This window comes from Equus asinus, chromosome 12 (genome assembly GCF_041296235.1).
Source record: "Equus asinus isolate D_3611 breed Donkey chromosome 12, EquAss-T2T_v2, whole genome shotgun sequence".
Taxonomy (NCBI): domain Eukaryota; kingdom Metazoa; phylum Chordata; class Mammalia; order Perissodactyla; family Equidae; genus Equus; species Equus asinus.
In genome coordinates, this window is record NC_091801.1 from 23,441,066 (window position 1) to 23,463,647 (window position 22,582).

Genomic DNA, 22,582 nt, shown 5'->3' on the forward strand with positions numbered 1-22,582 from the left:
TTAGGGCCTCCCCTAAATCCATAATAATCTCATCTCAAGACCCTTAATTTAATTACATCTGCAAAACCCTATTTCCAAATAAGGTCGTATTCCTGTGAATACAGATACCAAGGTATGGTATAATACAAAAGTATGTTTGGTCCTTGTTCCTGGATCCTGGCACAGAGCTCATAAAAACCCTGGGATTTCCTGAGGGATAGGAATATCTTTTGTTGTTCATAATGAGCCCCTTTCAATCACACTGGAGTTTATGCTAAGGAAGTGACTTAAAGCAGGGACTTTTGATAGCCTCAGGATGGGCCTGGTCACCGGGAAGAACAAGAGATCAGAGGGTTGGAAACTTCAGCCCCACTTCTCCAACCTCTGGGCAGGAGGAATGGAGATTGAATTCCATAAAAACTCTTAAAACAATGAGATTCAGAGAACTTCCAGGTTGGTGAAAATATCGTGGTGCTGTGAGGGTGATGCTCCCAGAGATGTCATGGAATTCTGTGTCCCTGCCCCATATTTTTCTCTATGCATCTCTTCCATCTGTCTGTTCCTGAATTTTATCCTTTATAATAAACCAGTAAACATCAGCAAAGTGTTAACAAGAGATTTTCACAGATTGTGGTACATGAGGTAACTATTCAGGTTCAAAACTGATTTGGCTTGAACTAAAGAAGCCTGACTTGTGCCCTGTCAAACATACCTTGTACATATACCATACCACATGTACATGGTACTGTACATTGTGGTGTCTGCAGTAACTCTGAGTAATTAGTGTCAGAATTGAATGGAATTGTTGGATGCCTAGTTTTGGTGTTGAAGAATTAAGTGAATTGGTTGGTGTCAGAGAAAACACTCCAGAAATGTTAGGATTTGAATGTATATTTTGGGGGGTACATAATTCAGCTCACTACAAAGGGGAAGAGAAAGAACAAGGAGGATTCTTGTTTTCTCACAAGATCTACAGTACTGAGTACATCATTGATTAAATCTATGAATATGTTACTTATGGAATCAACCTAAGAAGGCCAAGTAGAGGGGTTAATGGGTGCTTATGATGAAGACTCCTTTTGCCTCTGGTTAGGCAAGAGGTCTTTGCACAAACTTTATAAAAAAGATTGTAAGGCTTCTTCACGGTTTACTCCACCTGCCTATCAATCCTGAGTTTATATTACAGATGGTCTTCTGGGAGGATGGGTAAGAAATATGAGCAACATTTAACGAGGATGAAATCTGTGAGCTGGCCACCGGAGTTGTGAAGGCTGCTGGAGTGAAGGAAGCATTCAAAGACTTGAGACCCAAATTTAAGCCCTTTGCACTTCCCTCCTGGAATGTCCCCTGCAGTTTCTCACTATTAAAAACTAAGTGGTTTAGATTCATACCAAGGTCAGGCAGTCAACAAAAGGGTACCATTGTTCTCAATCTTATGGATTTTTTGTGTCATTTCTCTCCCTTTCTTAACACTACATTTTCTCTCTTTCCTTTTTTTAAAAAATAATAACAAACAGTTGCTTTCAAAGACAGGCAATTTTGTCTTGCATCAATGCCACGAGGTCAGTATCACTATTGCTATTCTACAGAGAGTGAAATGGGACCTCAAAGAGGTAATATAAGGTTATGCAGACTTTCAGTTGTAGAGCTGGACACAGGCACTAAATCCTATACTTTTTCCTCAACCCTAGGATGTCTTCCTTTCTACTCCTGCTGTTTCCTCTTCCTCCCTTTTCCCTATTCCACAGGCACTCACAGGCTTAGGACATGCACCGGAGTACCAGGACTACCCAAGGACCTTTCATGAAAGCTGATGACTGGGCCCCATCCCATGCCCAATCACTCCTAACTTCCATGGGTGCAACCTGAGCATCAGCATTTTGTCAAAGCCGCCCAGGTGATCCTAATGTGCAGCCAGGATTGAGAACCCACTGCTAGAGATAATGTTTGCACCTCTTATTAGCCATAGGAAAAGCAATTATTCACTCTTTCAAGCACAAGCAAATTTTTGGAGCACGTCTTAGGAAACCTGCTGATGAAAACCTAGGAGAAGTGACCAATGAGACTTAGAGGTGGCAATGTGAGCTGACGTATTAAATACCCCTCCCTTCCCAAGGCCCACTGAAAGCATCATGGAATTATACTAAGCAGGGAGAAAAGTCTATGACAGTTCTGTAAAATAAGGAAGAACAGGATCAAGGGGCTAGACACTATGAGGAAGTGGGCATGGTTTGGTGCAGGTGAAAATAGATGGTCAAAGTGCTAACAAGAACTAGTCAGTGCTGACAAAGAAAGGCCATGTGGGAAGAAAGTGGTGAAATTTCCCCCCAAAGACCTGGGAAATCCTCACACTTGAACTGGAAGAGAACAGGACTGAGGGACAGTTGGTGGGTGGCAAATGAGAGCAGTTTGGCAACTACACCAGTCCCTCAAAACAGAACCAGAGAGATGTGGGGAAGGCCGCCATCAGCACCTCCGCCACAAGAGGCTTCAAAGGAATGATTTGAAAAAGCAGTGAATTCCTGAGGCAAAAATGCCTTCCCAGTAATTGCTCCCAACTTCTCCCAGCTGAACAGATCCCTAAGCAAGGAAAATAAAACTACCAAATAAATAAAAACTTAAAATTTCCCCTTTGGCACTGAAAGAACAGGAACCAAGAAAATTGCTGACAAAACCATCTCAAGTTTCCAAATCGGGTAAACATAGATCTCCTTCCGAAGGAAAAAGCAAATTGAAACAAACTAAAAATCACAGGACATATGAAAAGACTTAGTACACAAAAAGAAAGAAAACCTTTTTTGAAGACTCAGAGCAAATGTTTATCTATAAAACAAACATTCAAAAAAGGAGGGGATAAGTTTAACACAATCTTTAATTTGGATTTTCAACAATATTGAAAGGACATTATGTAGAATAGCAATAAAGAGGAAGCAATTGATAAATATTCCTATGGGTGAAAATCATGCCTACTACAATTTTTTTGTTAATCAACTTTAACCTGGGCAGTGCGGCAGATTAAAATTTCCAAAGATGGCAGTCTCTCAACCCACATGCTCATATGCAATGTGACCTTCCTCTTCCATCAAGAGGAGGGGTCTATTTCTTCATATCCTTGAATCTGGGCAGGGGGTGGAGGGAGCTCTGTGACTCTTCTGACCAAGAGAATGTGCTGGAAGTGATACCGGGCCAATGCTGGTCATAGCTGACCTGGCAGCTTTTGCGTCCTGCCCATTGGAATTCAACCGCCATGTAAAAGGTGTGCCCACCCTGAGACCACTATGCAGTGAGAAGCCCAAGCCATACCAAGACCTTGGAGAGTGAGATGCCATGGAGAAAGAGAAAAAGACATGGAGAGAGGCCATGCCTTAGGAGTGAGAAACCAGCGTGGAAGTGGACCCTCCATCCCAGCTGCACCAGCTGAGGCCATGTGATCAGAGATACACCACCCAGCCGAGCTACCACATTCTTGACCCTAAGTATCATGAGCAAAATAACATGATTATTCCAAGCCATAAAGTTTGAGGGTAGTTGGTTAAAATGAAATAGACAACAAGCAGAGGCAGCCAACAGCAGCCTGGGGTGCCTTACAGAAGCAGCTGTGTTTGGTGAATGTACACTTGCTGAATGTTGAAATACCAAGCCCTCTTCCCCAACTCAGGTCCCAGGCAGCCAGGATATTGCCCTCTAGGCAGGAGACAGGCAGATTCTCCCCCGGGAATTCTGACTAGCTATAGCAAAAGACCTAAAACAACTCACTTGGGAGCTCCCACAGCCACCCTACAGAGAAGCTCCCTTTAAGCAGGGCTCCACTCACAGGCACACACCCTCCTATCAGCCTTTAGTCCCCCTCCCTAACCATGTGCAAACCACCCAAGATTAGTAGACATCTGAGGAAGGCTTTAGTATGAACTAGAGACACCAAACATACAGGTGAAAGAGGATTTAGAGGAAACATTATGAGGGGGAAGAAATCTAAAAAGCAAAACAATCATTCTTGTTCTTGGAGAAGGAGATATAGGAGAAGATAGTACACCTGTAAAACAAGAACAGGATGCTATTAAAAACAAAAAGTAGTCCAACAACAAAAAAGAGCTTTTGGAAATTAATTATATGATAGCATAAGTGAATAATTCAGGAGAAAGGCTGGAAGATAAGTTGAGGAAACTTTTTAGAAAGGAGAGCAAAAGACAGAGATGGAAAATAAAAGAGAAGAAAATTAGAAGACCAGTACAGACCAACAATTATCCGTTTCATCAAATAATAAAGAGTTCCAAAGAGAAAGAACAGAGAAAATGGAGAGGAGGAAATCACCAATAAAGTAACTCAAGGCAATTTCCCAGAATTGAAGGGCATGACCCATATCAGGTCACATCATCATGCAACCTCACAACAAGGGTGAGAAAAAGAAGATTCTGCAAGGAGAGAAAGAGAGATTGAGAGAAAGATCTCATACACATGGTAAGAAATCTAATGACTTAGAACTTCTCAACAGCAACACCGAGCTAAAAGACAATTGTGCAATGCCTTCTAAATTCTGAAAAAATCTCTCCAGTTTGGGCTTATCTATCCAGACAAACTATGAGTCAAGGTCGTGTGTAGAATGAAGAAATTTTCAGACATATGAAAAATTAATCTCCTGCACACTTTTTTTTAGGAAATTATGGGAGAGTGTATTTCATAAAACAAAGAAACCATGAAAGAAGAAGATGTGAGATCCAGGAAAGATTTCAACCCAGTAGAACAATAAAGGGAATTCTAGGGACATTAGAGATCCCAGAATGACAGCAGCCAGTCCAGACCAGAGCTCCTCAGAGGTCTCCAGGACAGACTCCCAAGAATGTCTGATGTGAATGCACATGTCAAGAGGAGATCTAAAACACTGGCAGAGAACTAGAGGTTGATAAATGTAATGAAAATCAAATAAACAAACAAAACAACTATTATCCAGAGCAGTGCTCTCCAGTAGAAACACAGTGCGAACCCCATATGTAATTTTAAATTTATTAGGAATCACATTTTAAAAAGAAAGAGCTGAAATTACTTAATTAATATCAATAATATATTTTATTTAACCCAATATATCTAAAACATTATTTCAACAGAAATTAATATAGAATTATTAATGAGATATTTTATATTCCTTTTTCGTCCTCTTTGAGATCCAGTATGTATTTGCATGTACAGCCCATCTCAACTTGCACCCTAAAATTTCTCATAAATGTTTGATTTTACCTGGATTCAGTTTTCATTAAATTTGTAGTTGAAAAGGTTACTCACATACCAAAGGTGTTCCAAACATACTTAAATTTTTTCCAAAGGCCATCAGTTTTTAAACTTACGTGTAAAATAATTAAAATTCAATAATATTTAAAAATTAATTCCTTAGTCACACTAGCCACATTTCAAGTATGCAGCCACATGTGCCTAGTGGCTATTGTACTGGACAGCTAAGATGCTGAGAGATCAAAAAGTTATTTGGAAAAGGAAAAATAATCATAGTTGCTACATGGCTCAGCTTGGAATAACATACTCTCAATATTCATTTAATCAAAATTATAATATGAACTCCGTTGGGAAAATGGGGATGGGAAATGTTCATCATGATAAGGAAGGAAGAGGAAAGAAAGCTGAATCCTAAGTGCCTGAAACTGAAAAATTAAAAAGTAGCGATATAATCCTATTCAATACAAACACAGCGGTAAATACAAAAGGAATCTATCAACATCGCCCCAAGTGCCCCTGACTAAGGAGAAATGGAGGGAAACGGGACTTGCGTCTCCTGTTTTTCTTAACAAACCTCACAGTATTGGTTGACTCTTTAAACTCATGCACGTATGATTTTGATTTTTAGAAAGATTCTGAAAAATGATCACTGGAAAGTCTGTGCATCGGTGTATGGAGCGAGAATTTTCTATGTAATGTTGCCAATGTAGGCTTGTCACTTTAAAATGTGGCCCTTCCATTGTCCTGTGGAAGGAAGCGAAGCTGGGAGGCAGCGCAAGAGTAAGAGGGAAAATCAAGTGAAAGGGAATGTGATGGTGACAGATGCATCGTCCTGGCCAAGTCCCAAATCCCACTCTCAAGGGCCCCCGCCCTGAGCAGGCGCAGGAGGGGCTCTGAAGAGGTGATAGAAAATGGCTTCTCGCGGATCCCGAGGGATGGATGAGCTGGAGGAGGGGACGTGCAGCTCTCAGGAGATGAACGCGCACAGGCGACAGGGTGAGTGTGCACTGCATCCCACTTTCTCAACACCTCAACCTGCCCCATTCTTCGGGGTCTGATGACTCCACTCGTGGTGCCATCGGCAGCCCCGAGACCTCCTCCCCTCCTCCAACCTAAGAACCACCATCCTTCATGGCTGTTGCATAGCTTCCTTGTCCCTTAAATTTTCCCTGTTTACTCCTGTCCTCACCAACTACCGTTTTGTTTTGTTTTTTAATCTCATGCATCTATGTCTCACACAGTTTGGGCCTTAATTATGAGCTGTTCTAAATTGCGCATTATTTCACATATAATTTCCAACTTGCATGATAAGAACAAGGACAATACGGTATGCTTCCGCATGTCCCATCATACCTGGCACAGAAGTAAACCCATAGTACAGGTTTAAAGAGTATTTGATGACTGATTGTTGATGGTGATATTATATATGTACTTATGCATTTCTGTTGTACCTCTTATCACAGAAACTATGGTATTTTATAGGTAGGTAGATCAATGAGAGAGAATTTTTATACATAAGAATTCAGGTGCAGAGCTGAGTTCATTGTTCTTTCATTTTGTGGCACAATATTATACTTGGTCTCCATTCTTTAATGTTATTTGAATTTTTTCCCTTTATCCTTGATCCCCATGACCTGTCTCCTTCCTTTCTCCCCTCCCAATAGACACTCATCTAATGTATTAGGAATTTGCCCTTGGAAATGTACATATCTTAGAAATAGAGTGCTGTTTATATGTGTATGCTTTTTTTAACTTTATTAAAATGGTGTCCTGCTATAGATCTTGTTCTATTTCTTACTTTTCATTTAACACTCTTTCTAAAGAACTGTGCCCATCTGTTGCTTCAATTGCTGCACAGTATTCCACCATAAGCTTCTATCATGTTTCATCTACCCACTCCCCAAATGGTGGATACCTATGTTGCCTCCAAATCCCTGGGACTCAGAACAATGCTGTGAGGAGCATCCTTACACGTTTGATTCCAGATGGATGTGTGCAAGAGTTTCTCTGGCATATATTGGGTTCGGCCATGTCATGGAATATAAAAATATATAATTTGGCTAAGAATTTTTGAATTGCTCTCCAGAATGGCTACACCCATCTCACTTCTACCAGCTGTACATGACAATTCACTTCTGTGTAATTCAGAAATAGCTATCAAATACAATGTGACAGAAACAGCTTTGGGAGCACAGTTGAGCATCTCAGAAGGTAAGTCTTGCAATGATACTCGTCAACTCTATGAAAAAGAGAGGAAAGGAGAGGAGAAAAAGACAGAGGCTGTTGCTTGTGGGTGCATATACCTGGGCCACATCCCCTTAATGCAGAGACAGGAATAAGCTCTGTTTAAGAGATGCTGCTTACCCACTGTCCCCATTCTGTGTGGCTGACTCTTGGCTGAACTAGTTAGGGTCCAACTTATTTCAGACAGCTTTTTTGATGCATATCTCAAAAGGTTTTCTAATTGGGGGAAAGAAAGAAAGAGGTAAAGAGAAAAAAGAAGGCATTAATTAAGAATACCTGAAGCCACAGTTTCTTAAACGGTAAACACACACAATTAGCCAGAAGTAAAATGGCTCTGAGGGTGACGTCTGTTCCCTACCAAGTGGGGAATTGATGAACCCCTTCACCAGGTGCCACTAAGTGAAATGTCTCTGTCTTTTCCTGCCCGCATCCTCGTGTTTCATCACCCAGGGTCTGCGTGGTCCCAGCGGCAGGGAGGTCTCTTGTTTTCCCTCCTCCTGCCCTCCATCTGGGGGCTACCTCACGGTGGCTCCTCTGAGTACTCCTCTGCCAGCATCAAGCCTCCTCAAGTGTGTCCTGCCTTCCACATGCCCACATTTGAGATGGAAGATCTGACATGTCAGGCCCTTTTCCCACTTTGCCTCGGCTGCCGAATCTAGAGAGCTGGGCTGTGGGACAGCAGATCAGATGTGGAGATGGAGGAAGACCAAGCACCCGAGAAAGGGCAGACAACCTTATCCTTCCTGGGCCCCAAGCCCCATGTGCCCCTCGGCTTCCTTTCCCTGATTCCCACCATCTGGGTCCACCTATGAATTGACAAACTCCTGTTGGTCACATCTGGTTTAAGAGAAAGAAACAAGGAGTTAGGAGACCTAAACCAATAGGCAGCACTTGGCACTCACGGTGGAAGCAGCTGCTGTTTATAGCCCTTTTTTAGGGTGGCCTCAAGCTGGACCTCACACTGCCCCTCCCTGCCTTTCCCCTGTGGGGCATTGTTTTACACAGAGCATCTGGAACCTCACAGTCTTGCAGCTCAGGGGGAAAAAAAACAACCATGAATCCCATGAATCTATGAAACTCTAACAAACTCTCTTCCTGGGAAAGCTTCCCAGACTCACTCCTGGCTTCCCTCTTACGGTAAGGCAGGTCCATCCAGCTCCTAACTCCTCACTTTCTCTACCCATTAAATAGGAATATAAGGATCAGCCAATTGGCTAGCCAGTAAAAATGCTACCCTATGAAGCTTTTTTTCAGATAACAGCCTGTGAGATTTGAAACACTTCTGATTTCTTATCTAGGGAAAAAAACAGCATGAATTCAGGTTGTCAGGTCAAGACCAACATCACACTGCAAAGGAGGCAAGTAGCAAGCCCTTCCCAGGCCCATCCTGCTTGGTATTGTTATCTGTACATCTTTTCTGACCCCAGGGCTTCCTTCCCCAGTCTTGTCCCCATAGAAACAAGCGTGGAGCTGGCAGGCTCTGAGAAGGCTCTGCGCGCGCCATCTGACTCCGCCAGCGCCCTTCCAATACCCACTCCTGATTTCCGACGCCTGAGCTGGCTCCATTGGGCAAGGTGGCGCCTAATTACCTCCCTTCTGTTTTTCTCCTCCTCTCCTCTCTTGTCCTCTCCTCTCCCCACCCCCTCAGAGGACAGCCTTTCCAAGAAATAACACACAGGCTCACACCTGGCACAGTGCGATAGGGAAGCTCACCATGGATACAGGGCTCCCATTCCCACTCCGGCGGCGGCTCCTGGGAATAAGTAACTATCTCCAGAATACTGCAAACTCCAGATGTGCACCGCCCAGTGCCTTGAGACCCAGCTTCCTTGTCTCATTATGCCAATTTTTTTCACAAGTTTCATATATGCATATCAAGCCTTCAGAAGGGGAAAAAATGGGAAATGGTAATCTTCCTTTTAATATGCTACCACATGCCAGCCCCGAACAGCTGTGCACACACAACACGTTGCACTGGACATGAAATATAGCCCAGGACCATTTTTTAAGCATTCATTCCCAGGGCTTACAAAACACATTTACTTGGAGGGAGGTCACACAGTCTTCCTTCTGCATAAAAAGGTGGCTTTGAAATAGGTACAGCCATCTGGAAACAGCCTCCTCTGCCATTGATATGTAAAATGCACATATTACACCATCTTGCTCGGGACTGTGCAGCAGGAGGCTGAGACACACAGGCCCATAATTGTTTAAATATACAGCCTCCAGTTCTCCGTAATGCTTACCTGGCTCTGAAAAACCGTTTGCCGCAGCCTAGGTGACTCTGGACAGGCTGGGGAGGCAGTTTGCCCACGGGGGCATTCATCTGTGTGCCGGAGTGTCCTGGAGTCCAGATTTTAGGGGAAGTTATTTGAACGCTCTCCAGCGCTGCTCCAGGCTTGCTAATAAGAAAGAATACGTCCAGAGCATAACTGGGAGTAAACAGCAAACACCTCATCGAAATAATGACCTCTGCTCTCTTGCTCATTATAGACAAACGTTTGCCTCCCTCCCTGGAAGACTTAGATCCCACTTTTAATAACAGATTTTGTCAGGGATTTAAAGGAAAAGAGCAATGGGCCCTACATCGATCATTGATCTCCACGCAGTCAGGGGGTGACGGTACGTTTATTAACATTTGCCCCTTAAAATGAGTACCCCCCCAACAAGACTTTCTTTGTCCAAATAAATTCTTGACCTCTGAAGCTGTTTAACTTTTCTGTTGTTTTTTCTATTTTTGTTTCCTAGCCTTGTTTTTCATCTCAGTTTCATTTTTTTAAATACATACATGCTATGAATAACATAAATCAGCTGCCTTAAAATATAAAATGCCATCCCAAAGCTAGACAACCTCCCCAAAAAATCCCAGACAGAATACAGAGCCTGGAGTCACTCAAAGGGTTAAGCTGTTAAATGCACAAATAGCAGAGCTCCAGTTACCGGGAGAGGAGAGGGAGCCGACTAGAAGGAGATCACTCTAGGTCAGCCTGTCCTTTACATTGTGAAGAGCTTGAAAGGGGCTAATAAACCCAGCAGCCTATGGCAAAGGTAATTTATTTTATATTCCTAGTCATCACATGCAATATTTTTTGGAGAAGGAGAGCAAATATAATTCAAAGAAAGTGATAAACAATAAAAAAAACAACATATCTCGTGATGCTTCCACCCCCAAGTTAAGAGAACACGTGCCTTTCTCTGCTTTTGTGGTGTATTTCTCATCCTGTTTGCGCATCAACATCTTCAAAGTGCCTAAGTGGCTGGGAGGAGGGGGGATGGTGGCTCTGCCTAGCCCGGGGTCAGTGGTCCTTCTTGGAGGAGACACAAATCCCCTGACATAAGCAACTCCCAGGTGTGGGCACACACATTTCTGCACACACACCTCTCAGTCCCACCCCCTGGAAGACATCCCCTTGACTTATGAATCGGCGCCTGGCTGGGAGTAATTACTAAGTGGACAGCTCTCCGGCTGATTTCCTGAGCCGATGTGGAGGACAGCTTCTCCCAGGCTCCCAGTGAGAGGCTGGGCCCGTTCAGCTCCTGTGTCGCACTTGCCACATTTTACGTGGATGAGGTCATCAGACTGCAGATGAGGTAACGGCGCAGCCTGCCGAGGAGCTGGGAGAGGTTACCATATGACCATCCATGTAAACACAGTGAGGTCCCTGTGGGGCCTCCCGACAGCTGGGCTCTGCTGCTGGCCACGGAGGGCTGGGAGCCACAGGACTCCTGGAGCTTGTCCATGCTCTTAAAGGAGCCCAACTGCTGCATGAGTTTGTGTCACACCCACGTCAGACACTGGTCCACCAGCCTGAGGTCAGAGCAACCATTCTCAAGGGAGGATCGCTGGCTGGTCCCATGACAGGTTTGCATGGGGGCATAGATGAATAAATAACACTGTCCCTTAAAAGAGGACCTTCCTAAGGCAGAAAGACGCTGTGGACGGAGGGTTGTGTATACTCTGTAAGCCCAGCTCTAAACCTCTCTCCACTCAGCCGGCAGGGGTGGTTCCATCATTTGGACGTTTAGACACATCTCCTAATAAATCTCTAAGTTAGACACATGGCTGGAAAACAAGCAATTTTTAAAAAACAAAAATACATTTTTGTAAGCTCTTCTAAACTACCGAATGATAGAATGCATTTCTAGATGTAAACCTATCCTGCTCAGGTGTTACAGGATCCCACGATTTTCAAGGTCAGAAAGTTCTTTCCAGGCTCCAGTCAGACTAACTGACTTCTGCATCTATCTCACCCATTCCTCATTTATTCCTTTTTTACTGAGCTTTCCCATGGACGAGCACTATACTGAGCACGAGGACTATTCTAGGAAAGAGGAGGTTGGAGCTCACACACCAGTAGACAATTACAACTCCACACGAGCAGTAATCTACGAATGATTACAATAAAGGGGGATGCGTGCATGGAGGGGAAACGTGGGAGCCATGAAACCGAGAGCATCTCAAGGAACACTCTCTAAGAGCCTCAGGAACCTGAGACCAGAGCATGAGAGTCACAATAAAAGCACAGCGGTAGCGAAGATGCACTGTGGGGCATGTCACAGGTCTTGTAACAACCTGTGAGGTAAGTTCACTGTAATCTCCGTTTTACAGATGCTCACACAGCTTAAGAGAAGTTAAGTAACCTGCCCCAGGAAGTGGTAGAACCGAGATTTGAACCAAGGGGTGGAACCCCAGAGCCTGCATTCTCTAATGGCTCCGCCGCCAAAGGGACACCAAAACAAACAAAGCCTCAAGGCCAAGTGTGGGGCCTGTGCCCTACCAACAACACAAGCAGCTGAGTGGGAAGACCCTGGTAGAAGAGAGCTGGGTGAGGGGGAGAACATTCTGGAAAGAGTGACATATGTGTAGGCATGTGTGTGTGTGCACACACATGCACATACGTGCACACATACCTGAGAGAGAAAAAGAGGCCATACTGAAGAATTTGAATTTTTTTCTAAGAGCCATCAGAAGTCATTGAAGGACTTTAGGCAGATTCACGGGATGATCAGATTTGTTTGTTTGTAATGTTGCTCCAGCTGCAGTGTGGAAAATGGATTGCAGAGCAGTGAAGGGCGTGTTGGAATAACCCAAGTGAGCAATAACAGCCAGGACTGAGAAGGAGCAGTGAGCACAGAACCAATGCAAAGGGTTGAGTTCTACACAGGAGGCAGAATCAGCAGCTTGGACGCGGGGTGGTGTGTGGGTGGGAGAAAGAGAGGACTGCAGAAGAGGGAGGAAGATGTTTTCTGATGGAGCTGCGTCAGAGGATGTGGAAGAAGATCAGGGTTAGAGATGCTCATTAGGCACTTAGACATGCAGATCTCAAGCTGAGGAACAAGATCTGGTCTGAAGATAGAGGTTTAGGGTCATCAACATATACACAGCAGTGGAACCTTGGAAGCTGCTGAGCATGACTGAGTTGTTACTAATACTCCATTTCTTGAACATGGGTCTGTAATACTTGTAGAAAGACACATTCTCCCCTTTTGGACTATAAGCTACGTGTGGACAGGGACTTTTTTTTATATCTTGTTCTCCATTTGTTCTTACAGCATATGGACTGTAGGAAATGTTCCATAAATATCCTGAAGGATAATTCTCTCTAAAGTGAGGTTATAAAAATAATACAGGCAGGGAGTTTTAAAAGTTTTAAAGCATACCAAAGAATTTAAAATTTAAATTCTCCCTCAAACCCTCACCCCTAAGATGCACTACATAAGGCAAAGAAACGAGTATACCCAGAGGACATGGTCCTCTCAGCCTTCTTCAGCTGGTGTGCATGCTTCTATGGCATCAAGGTTTATAGCATTTACCTTTTGTCCTGAACTACATTTGGATCTTTCGAACTTTGTCAATGGAAGCTGAATCTAAAACTGTAAACCCTAAAACAACATCTATAATAATACTGTTTTGCATAAATATCATCCACTGCAGCACTGAGTAATGTGACTATACTCACAGAAGTCAGTGCAGCAGTTGCACCGAATGTCACTAAACTCACACCACCAAAGGAGAGTGTTCACACATCAAGCTCAAATGCATCCTGGGGGCCAGCCCCGTGGCCAAGTTAAGTTCGTGCACTTTCCTTCAGCCGCCCAGGGTTTCACTGGTTCAGATCCTGGGCATGGATCTAGCACTGCTCATCAAGCCATGCTGAGGCAGCATCCCACATGCCACAACTAGAAGGACCCACAACTAAAATATACAACTATGTACTGAGGGGCTTCGGGGAAAAGAAGGAAAACTAAAATCTTTTTAAAAAAATAAAAAAGATCAAATGTGTTCTCTTTTCTTAAATTACATCAGCTGCTCTAAATCATGCCATATTTCAGCTTACTTCATATTTGAACTATTCATTAAAATTTTTATTTTTCTCATAATTTCTAATGCTTTTTGTTTTTTCTGATTAACAGAAGACATATACACTCATCTTATCTTGAAAATCTTGCAGGTTCTTCATCATATAATGTGTGTAAATGGAACTCCCTTTCTTATTAAGGACATTCTCTTTTGGGCCCTCTGCTTTCCTGTGCTAATTTGGACCAACTGTTTTCTAAGACGGCTGCTCAGCTGTCATCCCAGGGTTCCTTTTCATCATACGCCTAGATTGGGCACACTGTTTCTCAGATTCTTTGAGACTTTTTTGTTTTGATTTTGCTATTACTATATCTCAACCACACTAGTATTCTCTCTGACCCCAGAAAATATCAAAAATACTTCTATTTTATAGACTCTGCAGTGATTTGCACAACATTTTGTGACAAGTTCTCTGTTTTTGATGCTCCCCTCCCCTCCCCACCTCAGATCTTTCCAGAGCTTGTCCCTTTATATCGTTCAAGTCGGGTTTACATGTCGCCTCCTCACCTAGCACCCCTCCCCTACCATCCAATCGAAACAAACAAAAACAACCTCCCAGTCGCTCTCTATTAAAACAACTTCTTTTATTTTCAACATAGCACTCTCATTTCCTAATATTTCCTGGTTTTATTGACTAGTTTACTTTCTGTGCCTCCCCATTAAAATGCCAGGTCCAAGAGAGCAGGGTTTTTTCTGTCTTTTCCACCTGCAGACTTCAGCCCCAAGAGCAGCGAGAGGCATGTAGAAGAGGCTCCATAAACACAGCTGAAGGAGCTTCTAGAAGCCCATGTTCAGATAGAACGCCTCAATCTTTTCTACTCCCTCCTCTGACATGAGAGAAGAGAGGTCAGCATCTTAGGATATTTCTTCTGAACTCTTGCTAACTTGAGGCTATAAGCTCTCTAATGGAAGAGGATGTGTAAATCAGTGCAACAAGATGCTAAAGGACTAGGGGTGATACTTAAGGAAAAATAGATGGCTGTCATTTAGCTAACTAGCCAGGTTTTATTTAGCTGAAAGGGTATGTAAGCTAAAGCAGGGAGATAAATTGTTGGGTTTTGCTATTAGAAATACAGAAGACTAGATATTTTGAAAATTCCTCCATTGCAAAAAAAAATTGTGATGCTGTATAAATTGCAATATTAAATGAATTGATTAACTCTCAAGATAATAAGGGAAACTCCCAGAAACATAAAATAAAATAAAACAAAATAAGTCATGAGCTAAAAAGTAAGAAAATTCAGGAGCTGGAGCTGTTCAGGAAACAAATGCCAATACCAGGATTCTGGAGCAGGAATTGGCAAACTACAGCACACGGGCCAACCACTTGTTTTGTAAATAAAGTTTTATTGGCATACAGCCACACCCACTTATTTATGTATTGCCTATGGCTGCTTTTGTGCTGCAATAGCAGAGTTAACTAGTTGTAACGGAGACCATATGGCCTGCAAGCCTGAAATATTTACTATCTGATTCTTTAAGAAAACCCTTAATAGTTGTGCCAGGAAATGAGATCTTCAGGACTATACAAAGTAGAAGGGGGGGCCAGAGACTCACTTAAAGCTTGAGCCTTCAAAGGGGCTCACTCTCCAGGAAAAGGTAGACTAGAAAAACACACCTGCTGACAAAACAAGTCAGAGGGAAGTCTATTTCTGCCACAGCTTCTGGTGGAAAATATTACTACTAATAGTAAGAATAATAAAAATAAAAAGTAATAATGATGGTCTCCCCTGGGACTCTGTAACTATGGGCCTGCTGTCACATGAGGCTCAGGTTCCAATTTTCACTACCCACCTAATCTTGAAAACTTCAATGAAAATAAATTAAAGTGATCCCAGTTTGGTAACATCTGTGTGCCTGGGAAAGGGAAAGGCAAATCCTCTCCAGAGCAAAGCCTTCTTCCCACTCACATGAGGATTCCCACAGTTTGATTTCAATTAAATATGTTTATAAAAAGACAAAAAATTTACCAAACCACAAAGTAACCAACCACCGTAAGTGAGCGCTAACAGAAACAACAAGCATGATTTAAACCCCCTAGAATTTAAATATTAGAGTTAGCAGATATAGAATATAAACTAACTATATACGAAATGTTGAAAGACATAAAAGATAGGAAAATGAACAAGGAAAAAGGGATTACCAAAAGTCACCAAACAGATTTGACAAACAACCAAACAGAACTTACAGAAATAAAAATAAAACTATATGTAATTAAAGACATACATATATATTAAAATATATGTATATGTGTGGATATATATACTAATGGATAGGTGAAACAGCAAAATAAACATAGGTGAAGAGAGGATTAGTGAACTGAAGACAGATCTGAAGAAAACACTCAGAAGACACCGCAAAAAGATAAGAAAACAGAAAACAGAATGAGAAAGGGAGGAAAGAATGAGTTCTAACATACATCCAAACAGAGTTACACAAGAGAGAATGGAAAGAATGAGCGAGAGATCCTGTTTGAAGAGATAATAGCCAAGAAAATGCCAGAACTAAAGAGAGACATGAATCCTCAGAGACAGGAAATGTATCCCAGGCAGGGTAAATTTTTAAAAAAATGATCACACAGTAGGTACACCATGTAAAACCATAAAACACCAAAGCCAAAGAGAAAATCTTGAAAGTAACAAGAAAGAAAAGACAGATCACCTACTGCACAATGACCGTGGTCTGACAGCAGTCTTCCAACAGAAACAATGAAGCCAAAGACAGTGGAATCACATCCTCAAAAGCTGAAAAAGAATAACTGTCAATCTAGAACTACGCTTTCAGAAATATTATCATTCAATAATGATAAGAAAATAAAAACACTTGACAAAACAAAAACCAAGACAGTTTACCATTAACAGACTCTTATTAGAGGAACATCGAGAGGACAAATATCTAGAAGAACAAAATGATCCTAAAAGGATGCTCTGGAATAGAAAGAGAAATGCTGAGCTGAATTGCTCATGAAAATAGAGAAGATTTTGAGGCAAGAGTAGAAAGGAAGACAAGACAGCTGGCAAGAAAAAAAAAAAGACATACTTTGTGGAAGTCAAAAGAAATGTTTAATAGGATATTTTATTATGGTTTTGTAGTGTAGAATATATTTTGAATTATTCTTCCTCAATTCCTACAGTATCTTCAGTATAACATACACCTCTCATAAGTATTTTGTAGAGCTGAATCTATTTCTCAAGATACGATGAAGAGCCAGATACATGCTCAATGTGTATTTGAGGCAAGAACAGGGTTACACAGCTCCTATGTAAAGTGAGTTGGTAGAGGAGAGGGCACACTCTAGATGTGGTCTTCGGCTCTAGTGGGCACAATCTACGTATTTTCCGGGGGAATCTGGTGGTATTATTTCCATAGTGCACTATCATAGCTTTTCTCTCCCTATCACTCATCATAACCACAAGGGATTACTCACCAGTTTGGACTATGGAGTAAAGGACGTGCCCTTCTTATCTCAAATCGAAAGTCAGGGCAGCACCCGCATTTCCACTAAGGTCAGACCTCAGTCTTATTGATGGCAGGTTCCAAGCACAGCCTTAGGGAAAAAGGGAAATCGAGAAAGGAACGTTTACTGAGTACTCACATGACTAGGCATTTGCACGTCTCTTTTTGCATATTATGTCATTCAACCCTTACAAATAAGGTATATGTGACCTACAAGACACGTGTGGCCATTACATGGTGGGAAGGGGGCATGGAGAAGGGGACAGCCACAATGAGATAAGCCCTACAAACTTGGAAATAAGTTTGTACCTAATAATAACATTGTAAAATCGACATAATGGATAAGATCAATGAGCTAAGAAGTTTTCCAATTAGAGGCAACCTGTTGCCTAAATCAAGGGTCAGCAAACTACAGCCTGCAGGCCAAATCCAGCCTATGCCTGATTGATTTCCACATTTTTTAATGGTTGAAAAAAGGAAAGAAAGGAAAATATTTTGCGATAAGCAAAAATTACATGAAACTCAAATTTGGTATCCATAAAATTTTATTGGAAGTCAGCCATGTTTATTCATTTACATACCGTAAATGAATGTTTATTCATATACATACAGTTTAAGGCTGTTTTGCCTCATAATGGCAGAGTTCAGTAGTTGCAACAGAGATAACAGGGTAGGGAGGGATGAGTAGGATGCAAGGAAAGAGGCTGGAACTATTATTTCAGAAGAAATAGTGCCCATGTGGCAACAAAGGTCCCCATTACCCACATCTGATACACATGCCCCAACGCCCCACCTTCTACTGCTGCTTCTGCTCCTTTTTCTTTCTGCCCCAAATATTTGCTATCGGTCTCTTTACAGAAAGAGTTTGCCAACCCCTGGCATAATTGATGGAATTAGCATATTTAAAAGAAACAATGTAATAATCAGAAATATCAGTGGTCGTTTAAGAGGAAAAAAGTCAAGGAAACGAAAGCCAGGTATATCCATCTAAGTACCAACTTATGAGGTTAGCTTGACGAAACCCAGGGTTAGCAAGTCTTGGTAGGACTTTTTGCAAAATGGGTGTGTGGAGGTGAAATAGTGTATCAGTAGTTGTTACAGCACCATTTATTGAGCACGTCTACGTGCCAGACATTGTGCTTAGCACTTTATAAGCATTACCTAATTTAATACTCAAAACAAGATTATGAGTTAGGTGGGCTATCTCCAATTCAGAGGTGAAAAATATGAGGTTCAGAGAGGTTAAACGACTTTCCCAAGGCCACACAGTGAGGAAGTGGAAGAGCTGGAGTATTGGACCATCTGACTCCAAAGCTCACAGCCACTAACCTACACAGTCATTAATATCCTAACATGATATTCACCAAGGAAAGGCCAATTTGGTCACCACTACATCTGTAGCATCTAGCTCAAAGCCTAGTACATCTTAGGTGATCAGAATCATTTGTTGAGTGCTCAAAAGATCCCATGCTTACCCAGCAAGGTTTCGTTGTTGTTATTGTTGTTGTTGTTTACTCTTGTTTAAATTTTTTATCATTCGTATGTGTGAGGTTTTTGTTGCAGTTTGGCTTCCCATGTAGTTGCCTACACGGAAAGAAGGCACTGGATGGAGAACTCAAGACTCTTGCCTTTTGCCTCCTCACTCTATCCCACTATCAAGTAAAACAAAAATGAAGTTTAATTTATACAGGAGTCATATATGAAGTTTGTTAGTATAACTCAATGACTGACCCACTCTTGGGTGATAACAAAATCAAGACTTTGAGCCTGCAAAGCTGTGGGGACCAAGCCCTGTTCACACATCAGCACCTGTGGACCTTCGGGGACCCGCCAGATGACAGCCTGTCTTGCTATGCATTGCTGTGAGCCCCCAACAGTGGGACTAAGAAACAAAAGATACAAGTGTCAAGGCCACCTCGCTAGTAGGAGCAAAACTGAGACTCAAAACGAGATCTTTCTGACTCTAGACCCGATGCTATTTCCTTCTGCTACACGCTCTCTTTTGTATGACAAGATATTTGCAATCTCCCACTTTCTTTAATCACTCAAGAAATCCATATTCCTTTCAGGAAAAAGTTAACATAGTAAATTAGAAAAAAGAAAAGAATTACACTTAATCCTTCCAGAGATGACCTATTAATATTCTGTTATATTTTTCCATATTTTTTCTTATGCATGCACGTTTTAACCAAAAATGCAATTATACTGTCTTATTATCTGCTTTGGCCTCTAAGAGAGTGTGAATACCTTATGACAATCTAGATATACATATCATCATTTTTAATGATGTTATGATGTTTTATTGTGTTGACATGCCATAATTTATTTAACCTAAATCTTACTGTTAGCTACTGAGCTTGTCCTGGTTTTTAGCTTACAATCTCATGTGTCTGTCTTATTCTCAGTAAGCAATTCCCCCTGGACGCCAACCCTAATCCTCACTGGATCTGTCTCAAAGGCTAATATTAAATCCTGTAGTGTTAGCATTTTCACAATGATAATCACAACTCTTTCCTCCATCTCTGAGTTCAGAATCAAAAAGTAGACACAGTTGTTCAAAACAGCAACTTTATTACTAGTACATCTGAATTGGATCCCATAGTCTAGAAATGGCCAAAGATGGGTCTTCCTACCAGAAGACCAAGTCTAGACCTGAAGACAACCCAAACCACCGCCTTGTACTCTCCAACCTACAACAAGCAGACAGCAAGCAGCCCAGTCTCTCAGCCCCTGGAGCAGGGAGAGGGTGGAACCACGTTATATGTGGGCTAACAAATTTTTGAGAGAGGAGAAAAGCTAAGATGCCACGCTTGCTTCTCACAACCTCGCCAATCAGATCAAAACACCCCCACACCTGAGCTAAGGAAGGCACGAGGAAGGCATGAGGAAAGAGGCTGGGAGGGTCATTCTAGCGGAAGTAGTGCCCACACTTGATGAAACACACACACCAATGCCCGCCTCTGCTGCTGCTGCTGCTGCCTCTGTCTTTCTCCTCCCTTCCCCCAATTCTGAGACAGGGATGGTTCCCCACAGCTTCCCCATATATCACATGCCTGTTAGAAGGCCATGACCACAAAGCTATGCATTTGCTTTGGCCACAGCCACAGGCCCAGTGTGGCTGCCACCAGGCCAGCTGACTCAGTGCTGGTCAGGATGGTCAGTCTGCAGGAGGCACTTGGTTTTGCTTCGACATGAGTCATCCTGACTAATTATAAGAGCTGCAGGAACCTATTTCTTGTCTCCTGTAAACTGAGGCACAGAGGTCCCTGCCTCTCTCCTTTTAAGGTGGATACCAAAATGTTCTGGCCACCTTTGGAGCTCCCCAGAGCTCTGCAGCTCCTACAGCCACCTGCTCACTCCAGGAGGCCACAGATATGCCCACTTTGAATTTGTAATCCAGCTGCCTTGACTTCCTGAGACATCATGGTCAGCGGATCAAAATCCTAGCCCTGCCACTGGGCCGCGTGACCTTGGACAAGGCACCTGGCTTCTTTGAACCATGGTGTCCTCATCTGTAAAGGAGGGCAGCAAGTCCCTTTCAGAGACTGTCGAGGTTGAGATGGCAGACAGGCACACCTTCCCACCTCCCCTCACACTCCCATGCACCCTTGCTTCTGCTCCACCTGCCTCTCCCCCTTGGCCTGTTATTCCTTGTCTCATTTGTACTTCCCCCTCAGGAAGTTTCCTGTCCCCAGGGTTCCTGCTTACCTCTCTCAGACCCTTATCTCAGTGTTTTGAGATTGTTTCCACCGCTGCCTGCCTCCCTAACCACGGGGCAGCTTGATTCTTTGGTCCCCGTTTCTGTGCTCAGTGGCACGTTGACTAGGACTGGACTCTAACGAAAGGTAAGCAGAATGGGATAGGAGAAGGTGTTCACATCACAGGATTCCTGAGTTCTGGAAATCTATGCAATTCATCCTTTTTAGCATCTAAAACTCTTCAAACACAGTCTCGCCTCTTAGACTGAAAACTGCCCTTTAAGGGCACTGGGACAAACCATGGTAACTCAGCCGGAAGCTGTGTGTGTGCGCCCCGCTGGCGCTGGATCGGAGCTCCGTGCCCGGGATTACTGAGAATCTGGAGCGGGAGCGTCTGCCCCGGAGCCCTGGGGCCTCTGTGCACGCAATCGGCAGCCTCTCCAACACAAACAACCCTGGAAAGACAATACCAGTTTGTTCCAAAGAGAGAGGAATTCTAAGCAGTTGCTATTTCCTGGATGACTGAGTCTTCTATGCCCTGGAAACAGGGATAGTCGGAACAGAATTCATTCAAAACATCTTTTCCCCCTCCTTTCAAATTAAGGGGTTCAGTGTTCCCTCTGAGCAGTTTGTGATAGTGATATTGGAAACAGAGAGGCTTCCAAAGGGTATTTCAGTCCTATCTCCTCCAAGGACTATGCAAATTCAAGCATAAAAACCAGAGACGAGAGTGCACGGATGAATGCCAAGTATATGCATAGTTTTCTGGGAGAACTGCAGGTATAATTTCTACCTCCAATCCATTTCATTGTGTAAATGATTTTGCATGTAACCTATAGACGTTTTCTTTAGCTTGACTATCAGGTTAAGGGGAAAAACAGTGTGGCCTTTTATAAGGGAAAGCACCTCCCCGAGGAAATAATTGAAGGTCCCAATTGCTCCAGTCTTTCAAAAGAGCCTGTACAAAGCCCTCCTGAAAATACTGTGGGGAATAATTCTGTGTGAGCTGGGGAATTGCCTGGATGATCTAATAGGTCTTAGCCCTCACTCTAATTTCTATGATTCATGTGTGACTTATTTAATTGTTATCATCTATTGCAGATATATAAAAGAATGCTTTTATTCTAAAAAAAAAATCTAAATTCAAATCATCTTTAATATCACACCAAGCTCTTACTCCCATCACCCTTCAGAACATTGACATATTAACTTTTTGACCTACCTGAACCCTCCCGCGACCTCCCTGGATACAAAAAGTACGTCTGCCTCGCGACTGGGTGTAATGGGAGCCCCCTCCCAACGGTGCATTGAAAACAGGTTTGGGAGAACTAAGGGTTAAATGAGTCCCCCAGGAATTCCAATCTGTTGCAGGCTGCTAATTCAGAAGCTGCCTGGGGCCTAGGTGTAACCACAGCTAGGAAAACAATGCCTAACTGCCTTATCCTCAGCAGCACTGAGCATTTATCATGGTCAGAAAACCACCTGTTACTTGGGAGCGATTCAAAAGAATTCTGAGCCATAATTAAAGCAATAATGAATAAAAACATATTGTGAATCCCTACCCAAACCCCAGGCAGATGTGCTATTTAACTGTGGGCTTGCTCCGTGTTATTAATTTGGAATT

The 22,582-nt window shown here is 42.7% G+C and overlaps 1 long non-coding RNA gene across 1 annotated transcript; it reads right to left on the reverse strand.

Moving 5' to 3' along the window:
• Positions 1-1,305: 1,305 nt before the first annotated feature.
• On the reverse strand, positions 1,306-22,144 carry LOC139039894 (uncharacterized). Its single transcript, XR_011493186.1, has 5 exons — positions 18,736-22,144; positions 17,232-17,351; positions 9,693-9,848; positions 9,160-9,326; positions 1,306-7,662 (listed from the first exon to the last, which is right to left on the reverse strand). It is a non-coding gene; the product is annotated as an uncharacterized lncRNA (long non-coding RNA).
• Between the last annotated feature and the right edge of the window lie 438 nt (positions 22,145-22,582).